Source organism: Dermacentor silvarum, chromosome 2 (assembly GCF_013339745.2).
Source record: "Dermacentor silvarum isolate Dsil-2018 chromosome 2, BIME_Dsil_1.4, whole genome shotgun sequence".
In the NCBI taxonomy this organism is placed as follows: domain Eukaryota; kingdom Metazoa; phylum Arthropoda; class Arachnida; order Ixodida; family Ixodidae; genus Dermacentor; species Dermacentor silvarum.
In genome coordinates this window covers 133,860,263-133,876,561 of record NC_051155.1, presented here as the reverse complement: position 1 = coordinate 133,876,561, position 16,299 = coordinate 133,860,263, and the positions used below count along the sequence as shown (strand labels likewise).

At 48.9% G+C, this 16,299-nt stretch overlaps 1 protein-coding gene across 6 annotated transcripts in view; it reads left to right on the top strand.

Moving 5' to 3' along the window:
• LOC119441785 (uncharacterized) overlaps window positions 1-16,299 on the top strand; it is a 74,387-nt gene that overhangs the window by 38,479 nt on the left and 19,609 nt on the right. Inside the window, exon 1 of one of the 6 annotated variants that reach the window (XM_049661619.1) lies at window positions 7,825-7,869. The exons of the other annotated variants lie outside the window; for them this stretch is intronic. The gene's annotated coding sequence lies outside the window, so the exon portion shown is untranslated. Of the gene's footprint in view, window positions 1-7,824; window positions 7,870-16,299 lie in introns of those variants that run through there. 6 annotated transcript variants of the gene reach the window in all.

Below are 16,299 nucleotides of genomic sequence, written 5' to 3'. Positions count from 1 at the left end.
ATTAAAAACAAAATCTAAAATGGTTGATAATAAAATTGCTATTATTTGTTTTTGTAATTTATTCAAGTCTTTATATCTCTTGATATTCCTGTTATTTTCGCTTCAGTATTCTCACTCAAATTGTTCAGGGTTACAGAAGCTCTTGATTGCTCAAGACAGAGAACAAGTGGACTTAAAATAACAACAAAATTGCCTGCATTCTGTTTTTTCCACTAATCTGAGTGAGAAACAAATCTACGTACAGGTCATAATAAAAGTGGCAACTATTCCTGCTTCGGGTGCCGTATTTTGTAACAATGCATTAAAATTTTCATTCTAAATACTGACACGTATACACGTTTATCTTTCACCGGTGGCCGCTTGATAATAAAATTGAGAAGCATCCGATGCAGGTCGCGCCTGCATCGGAAGCTTCTCAAACGTTATCGATGTTTCTATCCGTCGTCTGTGGTCACCGACGCTCATGTAATGTGATTGTATGAGCGACGCGAATTGTCGATAACTTTCTGGAAGACAAGCGGACTCCAGGGATTAATCTGGAACCTTCGATGACTCACGTAGAAAAGCCGACTTGTTTCACCGCAGATCAGATTTTCGACGATCGCCGACTATGTTCGCCGCTATCGTTGTGCTTTGAGTGTAGCTTGCATTTGTGGGCACAGGCTCGCCCAATAAACAGCCAGTTTCGTCATACACAGTTTTGCGACTATTTACTTCAGTGTCACTACTACGTGACATATGGTGGAGGTGCTAGTGCGGTCATGCAGCGAAGGCCCCCGAAAAGCCGCGATCCAAGCCCGAAACCGGAGGACAACGCCAACGTCGCCAAGGACCATCGAGCAAGCCGTAGGCAGCAAGGACTTCTCCCGGAGTACGGACTTCTTCCCGAGCAGACCACAGCGATCAAGGCCAAGTCAACGGCCCCAATGGCAGCCCCAGCGTCCTCCATCCTACTCCAACAACCTCGGGAGCCACCGACCTTCCGTGGATCATCGGCTGAAGACCCTGAAACCAGGCTGGAGACATACGAGAGGACCGCGACGTTCAACAAATGGAGCGACGACGACAAGCTGCGCCATGTCTATTTTTCGTTGGATGACGCTGCTCGGACCTGGTTTGAGAACAGAGAGACCACCCTGGTGACATGGGACCTATTTCGTGAGAACTTCGTGAGAACCTTCACGAGTGTCGTACGAAAGGAAATGGCTGAAGTTCTATTAGAAACCAGAGTGCAATTGCCGAACGGGAACATCGCGATCTTCACGGAAAAGATGACTCGTCTCTTCCGCCACGCCGCCCCCGATATGCATGAGGAAAAGAAAGTTCGGTTCTTGGTGCGGGGCGTCAAAGAGCATCGATTCACCGGATTGATGCGCAATCCGCCCAACACTGTGGCAAAATGTGTTTCAGAGGCCACAACAATAGAGAAGACGCTTTAAATGTGAGCCAGGCTATACAACCGATGTGCGTTGACAAACTACGTCGAAGCTCAAGCGCTAGGCGCCGACGACCTGCGAGAGACGATCAGAGCGGTCGTACGGGAAGAGCTGCAGAAGTTATTCCCAAGGTCACAGCCTCAGGTGGCTTCGATCGCTGAAATAGTTAAAGAAGAGATTCAGTGGTCACTGGAAGTGCCAGAAATTCCGGCATCACCTCAACCGCAGCCGGAAGCGATGACCTACGCCGCCGTCGCCCGCCGTCAAGGTCCCCCTCCACGCTCGCACCAGGGCCCCGTAACGCCGCAGTTCCGTCGCCCACCGCCACAGCCCGCACGCCCGCCCGTCGCCCAGCGCAGCTACCCGAGAAAGACAGACATTTGGCGCGCCCCCGACCACCTCCCCCTCTGCTATCACAGCGGGGAAGCCGGTCATGTCTACCGCCGATGCCCATACCACGAGATGGGCCTACGAGGGTTCGCCGTCAACTCGCCACGTCCACAGCTTGGCGAGCGGCCACGTGACATCGCCGACTACATCGCCGGAACGCAGTGGTGACCCCGACGTCCTTCGTGTTCGCCATCGCCAGGACGCTACCTGTTGCCGCAGCACTGACCATACACTGGCCCAGCCCGGGGCCGGTCTATGAGCCCCTACCAGGGAAACTAAAGGCAGCAACCGATGGAGGTGCAGTTGCTGTACGACGCAATGCCGAAGATCCTCCGCCGCCGACGACAACGACGATTCGCGAATCATCACGACGAGATATCAGCACACCGCCTGCCAAGAGCCTTGACAACAACACTTCGCCGCCGAAAGAAGACCTGCTGACGCGTCGTAGCAGCAGCGGATCAAGCCGACGCAGCCTTGATCCGACGCCACGACTTAACCGCAACGCTAGACGACGGTCGACGGTCTACCGACTTAGACGTGCTAATCGATGGTCATAGCGTCACCGCTCTCGTCGACACTGGAGCCGACTATACCGTCTTCAGTGGCCCGTTCGCCGCCAGGTTAAAGAAGGTGAGGACGGCCTGGCAAGGACCCAATATCCGGACAGCGTGAGATCACCTAATAACGCCGGCTGGAATCTGCACAGCGCGAGTCACAGTTAAGAATCGCACTTACCCGGCGAGCTTCATAATCATGCAGCACTGCTCCAGGGACGTCATCCTAGGCATGGACTTTCTAGAGCAACATGGTGCAGTCATCGACTTAAGGTCGAAGTCGATAACGCTTTCAACGCACAAAGCGATACCGCCGGATACCAACATCCGTTACCATGCCTTGAATGTGCTCGAAGAACAAGTCACCGTTCCACCTCGCTCCAGCGTAATGGTTTCCGTCGGTACCGAAGTGCCTGCAGACATGGAGGGTGTTATCGAGAGCGATCATCACTTATATACTGCTCGACCATGAAATTTGCGTCGCTAGAGGCATAGCTGAGCTACGTGAAAGGAAAGCAAGAGTTATGCTCACGAACTTCAGCCCCGAATACAAGCACATTACCAAAGGCACCATGGTCGCCTACATCGACGAAATAGTACAATCCAGTGTGCTTTCGCCTTCACGGATTCTAGTGCGCCTGCAACGACGACTGTAGTACCTGAACCAACTTTTTACGTCAATCAGAACCTCCCCAATCATAAGAAAGAGCAGCTAAAAGCTCTGCTCCTCGAATACAAGGACTGCTTCTCGTCGTCATCAAATCTTCGACAAACCCCTGTCGCCAAGCACCGCATTATAACCGACGAATATGTCGGCCCACTCCGTCAGAGCCCATACCGAGTCTCGGCGCGCGAACGCGAGGCAATAAGGCAACAAGTCAGCGAAATGCTACGCGACGACATCATCCAGCCGTCCAAGAGTCCGTGGGCATCCACCGTTGTGTTAGTAAAGAAGGATGGAACCCTACGTTTCTGCGTCGATTATCGTCGCCTCAACAAAATCACGAAGAAGGACGTATACCCTCTCCCGCGAATACGCGACGCCTTGGATCAACTCTACAACAGAAAGTATTTTTCGTCGATGGGCGTAAAAACCGGCTACTGGCAAATCGAAGTCGACGAAAGGGACCGGGAGAAAACTGCCTTTATAACACCAGACGGACTGTTCGAGTTCAAGGTCATGCCCTTTGGTCTTTGTTCGGCACCTGCGACTTTCCAACGCGTCATGGATACAGTATTAGCAGGCTTGAAGTGGCAGACTTGCCTCGTCTACTTGGGCGACGTCGTTGTGTTTGCCTCAAGCTTCGAAGAACACCTGCGGCGCCTTGAAACAGTTCTTCAAGCAATCAAGACCTCCGGACTCACGTTGAAGCCATAAAAGTGCCGCTTCGCATACGAGGAGCTCTTGTTTTGGGGCCACGTCATCAACAAGTCTGGAGTGCGCCCTGACCCTCAGAAAAACGCGGCCATCTCTGACTTTCCTCCGCCCGCCGACAAGAAGGCAGTACGTAGATTTCTTGGACTGTGCGCCTATTACAGGCGCTTCGTCAAGAACTTTTCACGGATCGCCGAGCCACTGTCGTACCTCACGAAGGCCGACGTCGAGTTCAAGTGGGAGACGCCGCAAGTCCAAGCATTTGAAGAACTGAAGCGACGCCTGCAATCGCCGCCAATACTAGCGCCTTTCGACGAAAACCCAACAACAGCGAGCAGACCCGGAACTAAGGAGCTTTGTAGACTACCTGGAAGGCAAGACCGTCATTGTGCCCAAGGTGTTCAGGCGAGGTTTGGCGTTGTTTTTCTTGCAAAACGACATTCTCTTAAAGACCAACTTCTCGCCTCTTCAAACCAACTACCTCCTCGTGGTACCCTCAGCATTGCGTCCAGAGGTTCTGCAAGCTCTCCATGATGACCCAACGGCTGGACACCTCAATTTTTCCCGCACGCACGTGATGATACAAGAACAATACTACTGGCCTCGCCTCTCTGCCGACGTCGTTCATTACGTAAGAACATGCCGAGACTGTCAGCAACGCAAAACACCGCCGTCAAATTCGGCCGGACTTCTACAGCCGATCGAGCCACCTCGCCAAACGTTCCAACAGATTGAGATGGACTTACTGGGGCCTTTTCCGACGTCGACGTCCGGGAATAAGTGGATCGTCGTAGCAACGGACTACCTCACCCGCTACGCCGAAACAAAGCCTTAATTGCCCAAAGGCAGTGCCGACGAGGTAGCCCGATTCTTCGTTGAGAACATCCTCCTGCGTCACGGTGCCCCAGAAGTCCTCATCACCGACAGAGGCACGGCCTTTACAGCAGAACTAACTCAAGCCATCCTGCGATACAGCCAGACAAGCCATCGGCGGACCACCGCCTACCACCCGCAGAACGAATAGCCTCACAGAGCGCTTAAATAAGACCATCGCCGACATGCTGGTAATGTACGTCGACGTCGAACAGAACACGTGGGATAGCATCCTTCCGTACGTTACCTTCGCATACAACACGGCCGTGCAACAAACGACGCACATGGCACCGTTCAACCTGGTCTACGGAAGGAACCCAGCAACGACGCTTGACGCCATGCTACCAGACGTCACCGATGAAGAAAATCTCGACGTTGCCACTTATTTGCAGTGTGCCGAAGAAGGTCGACAGCTCGCCCGCCAGCGCATCAAGAACCAGCAGAGGACCGACAGCCGGCACTAATATCTTCGACGACGCTACGTCTAGTACCAGCCCGGCGACCGTGCTTGGTTCTGGACTCCGATACGCCGACGAGGACTTAGCGAGAAACTGTTACGTCGCTATTTCGGACCCTATAAGATCATCCGACGTATTGGTGCACTGGACTATGAGGTCGTGCCAGACGGCATTTCGCAATCACAGCGACGGAGCGCACATCCTGAAGTCATCCACGTGGTGCGTCTTAAGCCTTTCTACGCCCGCTGACGAACTTAGGTCCTTTGTTGCTTTGTTATGGTTTTTTTTTTTGCCTTTCTGTACGCGTGGTTTTGTTTTCGCTTTCGCGTTTGTTGGTAGCATCGGGACGATGCTTTTTAAGGGGAGGGTACTGACAAGTATACACGTTTATCTTTCACCGGTGACCGCTTTCCACCGGCTAACAAATGTTAAACGTTATCGCTCGGCGCAGGTCGCGCCTGCATCCGAAGCTTCTCGAACGTTATCGATGCTTCTATCCGTCGTCTGTGGTCACCGACGCTCATGTAATCTGATTGTATGAGCGACGCGAATTGTGTAGAACTTTCTGGAAGACACGCGGGCTCCAGGGATTAATCTGTAACCTTCGATGACTCACGTAGAAAAGCCGACGCGTTTCGCCGCTGATCAGTTTTCGACGAACGCCGACTGTGTTCGCCGCTTTCGTTGTACTTTGAGTGTAGCTTGCTTTTGTGGGCACAGGTTCGCCCAATAAAGAATCAGTTTCGTCATACACAGTTTTACGACTGTTTACTTCAGCGTCACTACTACGTGACAATACTTTGATTCTCACAAGTTCAGCTTAGCATCCCATCTCGATTATAATGGCGGCTCGGCTGCGTCCTAGACAAGAGCGATGAGTGCAAACGAGGAAAAATTAATAGAACAATACGATGTAGAGCCCTATGGTTATTATTTTGCTAACATTCGATTTCATTATCCATTCTTGTTCACTTATCGTGTGGCATGCCGAGTGGCGAATCCTAGCGATTATAGTGGTGCTAGAGCGCCAAGTCAATGACCCAGTGCAAATAAGAATGAAAACTGATACGTTTTTTTGCAACAACATCATCATCATCAGCCTATATTTATGTCCACTGCAGGGCGAACGCCTCTCCCTGCGATCTCCAATTGCCCCTCTCTTGCGCTAGCTGATTCCAACTTGCTCCTGCCAATTCCCTAACTTCATTACCCCAACTAGTTATCTGCCATCCTCGACTGCGCTTCGCTTCTCTTGGTACCCATTCTGTAACTGTGATGGTCCACCAGTTATCCATCCTACGCATTAAATGGCCTACCAGGCTCCATTTTTTTCTCTTAATGTCCATTAGAATATCGGCTATCCCAGTTTGTTCTCTATACCACACCGCTCACTTCCTGTTTCTTAACGATAGGCCTAACATTTTTCGTTACATCACTCTTTGTGCGGTCCTTAACTTGTTATCGAGCTTCTTTGTTAAACTCCAAGTTTATACCCCATATGTTAGCACCGGTAGAATGCAATGATTGTACACTTTTTTTCAACGACAGTGGTAAGCTCCCATTCAGAATGTGGCAACGTCTGCCGTATGCACTCCAGCCAAATTTTATTCTTATAAATTTTCTACTCATGATCTAGGTCCTCTGTGAGTAATTGACTTAGATAAACGTACTGCTTTACACACTCTAGAGGCTGACTGGCGATCCTGAATGAGGCCCCACAGTTACGTGTACCGATGTAACTACGAAACTGTCTTGTGCGCAGTAGCGAAAGTGCAGAGAGAGCCACTGGTTGACATCACATGTGGGGTTCCCAATAACAAGTGCATATTACAGCAACATCGGCAGAGCACGCTAAATAAAAATTAGTCAGGGCTCCTTATAAAGACAAACGCATATGTTATGGGAGCATGTGAGACAGCAAATCTGGGGCCATATGCCAGTTATAATAGTTGTTTACCTTCGAGTGTTTTGTTATTGATCACATCCAGTGGCCGATCCGGTGTATAGGGATGATACATGGATGAACCCAGTAACGAAATGGGTAGAGGATTAGTAAAGAAAACCTTATTTGGAAAATCCGGGCCCTAGCCTCAATTTCAGAGACTCCCGAAAAGCCTAAAAAAGTTCATGATCGATTGGCACCCTGTAAGCCTTTGGCTTCCACTATCGCAGTTATTGGTTACACGTCTTTTTTTTCTCAACAGCTCTTTAGGGGATCTTTCTGAATATTGCAGCTAAATAACAAATTCTGGAAATATGCTCGCAAAAATTATCTCAATGCCGTCGGCAAAATATAGGAGGTTTCAGCGAGCACTCTCAAAATTTTTATAGGTTGCCTGTGGCAGATAGCACAATTCTAATTCTCATCATCAACATCCGCCACTATACGGGACCTGATGTAGTAAATTACAAAACCTATTTGATCAAGCTCTCCTTCGCTGCTTGGTTTCAGTCACTTGCCGTGTAGGCATTATAACAGTTCCAAAGCTTGAAAAGCTGCACTGAATTCAGCTTCGCTAGCGCAATTGAAAGAGGAGATAGCTGGAACGGGAAAAAATAAAAAGGGGATCCTGGCACCGGGCACGTGAGCAAATTGCACAGTGCATGAGACACTCGGCCACGTCAATGGCGTGGAATGCGGACATTGCCATTATTCACATGACCCATCGCGCATCTGCGAACTTCACAATTGCTGCTATGTGAAGCGGTATCAGTGCTTCTATGCATGCAACAATAACGCGCCGGAAAGTGAGCACCGCCCGAAAACTGAGCGCCGAAAAGTAGGTACTGCTTTACACCTTAGGACGCGTGGAAGGGAATCGGTTATAGCTTTCATCACTGGAGTGATTTATTAATGGGTGTCATGCAGATTTCCGGTATTGCAATGGAACCAAAATACGTAATTATCTGACGTAGTGGTGCCCAGAGAGCCCGCTTCAGAACCAACGAGTAGCCATTTGTGACCCATCTGTCCCGTCAACAGGAACTGAATGGTGTTCTGGATTTTCGCTATCCTTTATCTCAGCTCACCAACGAAGTACCGGAGGTATTTGGGTGCTCTTATTTAGATTGTTTGCTATAGCGCGGCATCAAGGCCTCTTTTAACTTGGTAAAACTACATTGGCTAAAATATAATGCATATTTTTACGCTCTCACGCGCAAGCGGCTCAACATATGATTGCCTTGGATTGACGCGGTTTAATACAGCCCACTGCAGCTAACACTGATTTTATTGTGATAACAATTGTATGGACACTCGAAGTGCATTTCCTTCGTTTCCGTCGCCGTGATGTTCCGTATAACGTCCAAGGGCAATAACACCATCGCCACGCGCCGTGTAATGTATGTGAGAGTGAAAGCGTGCGAGGGGAGCCGACGATCGCGGCTCAATCTGGCGCCCGCAATAGAGGGAAGCTGAAAGGAAACGCGCTGTCTTCCGTTGCGCGAAAGGCCGTGGGAGGAAGGGGCAGAGGGAGGTGGGGAGGCGGCATTGTTCTGCGACAGCAACTGCGTATTTTGCGACCGCGCGCATGGGGAACCGACCATCGGAGCCCAATCTTGCGCGCGCAGGGAGGGAAGCGGGAAGGCAGCGCGGGAGGGAGGAGGGGGCGGGGGGGGGGGCAGCTTCTACTCGGTCACCAACTGCGTACTTTGAACTGTCGCGCACGCCTCATCTTGAAAGCGTTCTGCAGGTGACTCATACCTTTGTGCGTGCGGTGTTCTCGTCGCTCAGTTTACGTTGAAGCGATACACAGCACGATGGTCACTTCACTCGCTGCTGCGAACGCTATTCCTGACGCTAGCGTTCTGAGGAGTGTCCGCGGTCATCGAGTGTGATGTCCTCATGTTTGCACGGACGCGCTGACAGAATGATTGTTTATTTAGTTAGCAAGCGAATAGTTCCCAGTTTATACAGCCGATAAAACTACTATGCTTAGTTCGTTTATCTGTCTACTAATTTGCTACAGCAATCGATGCTTCGCCTTTCGGACGAAACTGCGGCTGTTTTGTTTATGGTAGCTAGAGCCTCCAAACGATTGCAAAAGTCATTGATGTTGATGAACGCACATGTGCTAAAACACCGAAATGTCTTGTAATGGTGCTAAATAAGCGGGAACATGAAAATGCACATTTCTTGTACGCTCCTTCTTCACACGCTTCGTGCACCCTTTGTGGTGTACTTTCTATGTGTCGTTATGTCTTCGTTTATTCCGTGTCATCGCAAATTTCATAACCAAAACACGCACAAACTTGCAGCACACATTTGATCGAGATAGAGACCGGTCGCGACCATTTGCGATTGGCTCATTTGCGCAAGGCGCATAAGTTGCGGAAGGGAGCCAATCATGATCCAAAAATATGATCCTGATCTCGCTCGATCATCATGGCAAGTGCGCCGTGTAACCAGCGCATATAAATATCTGTACTCGCACGCCGAAACCTAAGTACTCTATACCGGAACGCTTATGCATGAATTCATCGAAAATATGAAAAATTCCTAGCCTTTAGGCTCGCGTTTGCTCGCGTTTGCTCCCGCAGCTCTAGTTTTACGGACAGCGGGAGCCCAGTGGCTATTGCGTTGTTCTGAAGAGGTTGAAGTCGCCTGTTCCATCCCGGCTACGGTCGCCGCATTTTTATTGGGGAGAAATGCAAAAACGTTCGTGTACTTCTATTCATGTACATTGCGCTTCGTGCGTCGCTTGGCCCTGGCGTCGGGCGTCGTAAGGCTGTCGAGGAGGAGATGCGGTGGAGCTATTCATGTGCTGGATCAAGCTCTCACATCCCACCCCTGTCTATTCACCAAGCCCCGTTGTCAGATAGAATGCGATACACACTTCACTTCAGCGAAATGCTGTCGCGGCTGAAGGAAGCCACCGAGTACGCTGTGGTGACGCAGGCTGCACCTAAGCTGTGGAAGGCTCATTGTCCACTTAAGTGTCGCCAGGAGCTTTCGCATTGGACATTTGCATCTGATGATCCAGTGAAGAAAGTGCAGGAACGTGGTTTTAGCTAGGATATGTGCACTTTTCGCCGTCGGTCAACACGAGCTTTCGAACACGAAGCACGTAAAGCATTAAAGATTGATAGTATTCATTGATCTAGGAAACTATAGATAGAATTGTACCAGTGCGTAATCCTCTGAAGGAGCACTGGTGCATGTCCGCTTGTCCATACTCTTTCCTTCAGAGTGAATGTATGGGAACTATCATTGCCGTGTTTTGCACGCATCTGGGGTGCTTCCATATGGGTGGCTTTATGCGGGTACGGCGCTTGGCGTATCTAAGAGCACGTTCACCCCTTAACTGCCAATGAAGGGTTTACTGCTCATTACAAAGTTTACACTACCTTGCAATTTTGACACATAAAAAAATTATGGTTGCTCCCTCTTTTATGGGAATTGGTAGAACACGAGAGTGAAACGTGTCGTCACCGAAGCTGTTGCATGTTTGCTTCGTGAACTCCCGGTCCGCTGCAGCAAAAGGCGCACGATTTGCGGGCCGAGGACAATGTAGCAGGTTTGCTTCACGCGGGATCCTGTTGGCGAGTGACGTCCTGCTGGCGAGTGGCTTCGGCGAAGGTGCCAGCATTCTGGTCCGGCTCCGTAGTGGCTACGGCAGCCAGTCGAGCTGCAGCACCGTGCACCGCGAACGCGCGAACGCATTCTGCTTCACGCTGGAGTGTCCCTCGCCGGAACAAAGCGAGATTGGCCCGGCGACGTCGTTGCCTTTCTGTGCCTTTTAGTGCAGCAGTTGTCTTAGGTGGCTGCCATTGCAAGCGAAACCGTAGGCGATGCACTGCTGATGCACGGTGAAGCCGCAAAACGTAGGTGACGAAGCGCCACAGGCAAATCCGACGATAACTGCGTACACGAGGCCACAGAGGTAGGTGGTTTTGTCTGATCTTCGTGCTTGCGGATTTAGACGTTCTTGTGCCTTTGTTTATGGCGCTTCATATGCCTTCACTGTCGTAAATTTCCGAGCAATGTATACTTTTTGAAGCGCCGAAGACGCTGCGAACACGCACAATCGCTACTAATTACAACGGTTCAGCTTGGCGAGGTGGCCAAATCGAAACGCGCCAAGCATCTCAATGCACTGGCTTGCCCATGATAAATTTCTAAGGGCGTTTTATCTCGTGTGTCGAGGCGTTCGTTCGTGGCGTACGCCTCGACACGCGACATAAAACGCCCTTATGAATACATCACGGGCGTTCGTCCGTGGCGTACAATAAAGAAAGAAAAAATTAGTCTGCGGCGTAATGGTCTCAACATCGGGCTTCTCATCCAGAGTTCCCGTGTTCGAATACTGCCGTAGGACAATAATAATGTCTTTTATCGTATGATTATTTATTGTATAATTATTGCATGAAACTATGCACGAGGCTATACTGGGTTGTTTATTCTAGAGCTAAACCGCGTTGGACCCTCCGCTGTGCGGCGACTACCGAAGCGCTCCGTGTCGGTGCTCGTTATTGTCACAATGCAGTGCTTCGCTTCACCGCTCCTAGATGGCGACTATCACACCCGTTACATCCGTTGCCGGAAATCAGTCGTGAAACCCGGGATAAAACACTTTCGTGTTAAAAATATTACGCAATGTGTTGCTATTTTCTTTTTTTGCAGCAGGAGCTGTAAAAGCACTACAGCTATTCTTGATGCCTCATTTTTACAGAAACAAATGGCAAAATAAATTTAGGTGTGAAGAAGTAGGCTCTGGTCATTATTATTTTTATATATCATGGCTGTTACTGGGTTAAGGAACCCTAAGTTATCAAAGTTAGTCAACTGTCCCCCACCACGGTGTGCCTCATAATCATATCGTGGCTTTGGGACGCAAAGCTCCAAAAATTATTTAATTCAATATTTTAGTTGTAGTTTATTAAAGAATGAAAGGCTCATTGGAATCCACAATCGTTCGAAGGTGTCAGAACGCTTTTACAAATCCTTCTTTATTTCTAACCGCAGCCTACTCACCAGTAGTACAGAAACACTGTATATAGCTCCAGTTGTGATTTCTAAGTTGTAAGCGCAAAGGCGGCACCTGGTCTTGCGGTGTTTTATGACAAACCACCATAGAGTCATCATGAGTAAACGCTGCATCAATGCCAAAAAAAAAAAGCGCCAGGATGAGGTCCTTTGAAGCGAGCACAGAACGCTGCTAAGACCGCGCTTATCATGCCGATTTCGATCATCGGCCACCACGTGCTTCTGTACACATCTTGGGCCTTATTCCGACAGCCGTTGAACGCCCCATCCCGTTGCGGTCGCAGCACTGGCATCCGCCAAGGGTCAACGTTTCCTCGCTGGATTCTGCTGAAAAATAGCCCGCCGGTGAGCTGGCCGATGCTCTTAAGGTCGCCGGCGTCCCATTTTTGCAGATAAGCAAGTGAGAAAGCGCTGCCTCATGAAGGACAATGGTGTCATGACGCTGACGGGACGGCGCGTTTGATGGCTGTGTGAATCAGACGGTAGATGTTACTTTCATCGTTCATGTAGCGGTCACCAGTCACCGCATTTGTAGCTCCGTAATTAGTTTTTTTTTTTGAGAATGTACTTGATTACTTCGGTAATTTAAATCTGATAGAAAGCACGTTGCTGCAAAACTGCGTGAACTTTATGTAAGAAATGACGACTATAAGTAATCAACGCGATGTTGGCTAAAAATGGTGGAACATTGAAACATAAACGCACGTGAAAACAAATATTGTTATTCTCCAATTTATTAAGTCGTTTTACCAGCAGCCTACTGCGGCAGAGCTCCTGACCTCTTTGTCTGTCTGCATATTCACTTTTGTGCATGCTGTCATTGTATAATGTATAGCTCTCTAATCATTCTATTCACAACATTTTTGTAATAAATTGCTAATATTAGTATCAGAAATACACCGCCTGCTGCAACTATATTCCGAGTAATATTGTTACGTTAAGTTTTACTGAAGAGGCGGTTTAGCACCGACACACTGAATGTACTGATAACCGTCGTCTTTCTTTTTCACGTGGCTGTTCACTGTAGCATCAGACTTCTCCCCTAGCAGATGAACCACGCTAAGCAAGTCATTCGTTATGGAATGGCTGCTACTGGTCATGAGGTGGGACACCACGGCTGGGATCCCTGACAGTGACAAACGGGTGTAGAGAGCTGAAAACGTATAGGCGCCGTAAGAGTCCACAACATAGTGTCACCCTTCGCGTAGAACACATGTGGATTCCGGCCATCATCATGGACCTTAGCATGATATCAGGTGACTAGTGTACGAATACAGGCGGTGCGTCAAACCTCTTACGCGGCAAAGCGTCTAGGCGATGAAATGTTTCGTGTTAATGAAGAAAAAAATTGATTAGTTGTGTCTTGTGCATGAAGGGGCAGCGACCGGAACATAGGCAATAAGAGCTGTATCCAGTGGTCTCATGCTATGCAGCATTACAGGCCTAACTGATAAACGTTTCTTTTTTGCCCCGTTTTTGGTGATTGCAATCTGCATACGTTGCAAGTATGTTCGTCTGATTCCTGTTAGTGCGTTCTAAGAGGATGTTGGTCTGCGTAAAATATGAAAACATCATGCAACTTGGCAGTGGCAATGTGGAGGAACTCCTCCATGACATCAGTGAACTGCCGGCCGCGGCCACTAATATTGACACGAGGAGGACGGAAGAGTGCCTGCTGGCGCTTGAAGCGCGAGACATTGGCCGTCGCTGCGGCCGGAAACGCAACTGTTTCGGCATATTGCGTCTAGTGATCGAAGCACACGATGATTCATCTGCTATCATTTGTACATCGCAGATAACAACCGGTAAGCAGACGCCCACATTTCGCAAGGGAATGGTATGTGGGGGCGAAACAGGACGGAGAAGCGCAAGATCGACACTCGCGCCACACTTGGGGCGTTGGCGCAACTCGCTGCTTGCAAGATATTTCGCCGAGCTGTGGTGCACATTTGCCCAGTTGAAACGCTGCTGTACCTAGTGCAATGTTTTGGCTAAGACCGTATGTCTAGAGGTCACGTCATCATACATATCTAGCTCGGAAACATGGGTTAGTAAACTTGAACGAACTCGGCCGATCACGTGTACCTGCAGAGGAGACCATCTTCAACAAAAACCGCAGCTTTGAGTTGCCGTCTCAAAGACAGCTATCGAGAGGAGCCAAGCTGCACTCTTTTTAAGCATGAAATGCTTTTAGCTCCCGTTGTCGGCGACATTAGATTACCGTTGTCGGAGACTCAAAAACCAGAGCCGTTATGCGAGCACTCAAACGAGAACATCCGCGCATCGTTGCGGGAACAAAACGAGATCATCCGGGAAACCAGTCAAAAGTTAAGAAATTGCGGTCTCTGGCCCCCAACCCTTTGTACAGGACCGCATTACATACGCTAGATACTTCCCAAACAAATAAAAAAAATTGCTTCCGATTTCTTCCTAATGTTTGTTCACGATATCACTAGAGCAGTAACTTCTACTACGCTGAAGTTTTATTTGCCATTTCCAATAGCGACGTTCAAAAGACAAATAGAGAGGTTGCTTATGCTCTTTTGAATGCCAGTGGTCCGTGAGTCCTGAGCGGTCAGCGACACGGAGAAAAAGTAGCCTCAGACGCTGAGCGCGCCGCATTGTTGGAAGAAGAAAAGCGGTTGAAAACGGCACCACCACAGACAGCAAAAGACGCAATATGGTAGGAACTTCATGCTTACATCAACTCTCGATTACGGGAGAGCCAGCATTTTTTTTTTCTTTGTTCTTCGCAGAATGCAGCAATGGCTGGCTATCTTATTATGAGGTCTATGTGCAAAATAGAGATACCCAGGAGGCTCCTTTTATGTGCATGTTTTATGTGGTGATTTATTTTGCGAATACGCACAACAAAAGTGCGCTCATTGCAACTACTTTGAAGGTCAACGTGCAGTGGTTATATAAGCTGCTTTGCTGCAGCTCGTATTTAGTGCGCATAGAACCTTTATATGCAACTACAAGTATTTTGACAGTATACTGGCTGGCCGACGCACGAACGCGAAACCGCGGAGAGTTAGACAGCGGAAGTTTCTTACATCGTCATTGATGCGGGTGTTGCGGGTGTAATGGTATGGACTACCCACAGCTGCACGACTATACCACGACTACGATTTTAAAATGACTGTTAAGAAGTCATGGACACTGTAGCAATTGCCCGGCATGGGATGTGGAGAAACAGAGGTTTCTGTTCTGATAACTTCCTGGGGCCAGATTCACAAAGGCTTTCTTTCGTAAGTGCTCTTTGCCATTGGCCGGTTGCCTTAGGTAATAATATGTCTTGCATCCGGATTGGCTGAAATTGTTTCTTGCAAACAATTCTATAATCCAGAGTTCGACGGAAACCCGTCTGGCGAGGAATGAGCATAGTGAAATAAAACGAACACTCGCCAAGGAAATACATGTATTGGAAAATAAAACTTGACGTTTCGAGTCCCGTACGGGACCCTTGATCACAATGAAAGCAAACACGGTGGCTCTTTTTAAAATATGGGATAGATGGCGTAGTGCGCGTGTGTAGCTTTCTGGCAGGTTCCCACGTGTCCTGTTTATCGCATGTTGCGTCGTCTGAATGTGCAGCGATTCAAGCATTAGTCTTGCAGGCAGTTTCTTCTCTGTGGCCATTATGGATGCCGATTCCCAGTCTATGCAGTGACCTGTGTTTTCGTGGTGTTCAGATAACGCGTTTGAAGATGAGTTGCCCTTGTCGGCATCGTACTGATGCTGTTTTATGTGTTTTTTTTTTGCACTGACTACGCATTACTACGTATCAAAGATGGAGGACCTGCTTCAGGACGATAAAACGTATACATTGATAAAACGTGACCCAACTCGAAAAATCGAAGGTGATCTGCAGACACTTCTGTTCAATGTCTTCCAGTTCGTGCCACCTGAGAGCAAGCACCTTTATTACAAACTGCTATGTCATAACGGGTCTGCGCCGGCAATTTATGGCCTGCCGAAAGTGCACAAACCTGACGTGCCCCTGAGACCGATTGTCGACTTTACCCGTTCACCTCTTCACAGGCTTTCCGGCTACCTTCACAGTGTACTACGCCCGCTAGTTGGAAAAACTTCTACGTTTGTGAAAGACTCAAGCCATTTCGTTGAAAGGTTAAAGGAGTGTACAATCGACGAAGACCACATCATGGTCTCATTTGACGTAAAATCTATGTTTACGTTGGTGCCTGTCGATTTTGCGATACAA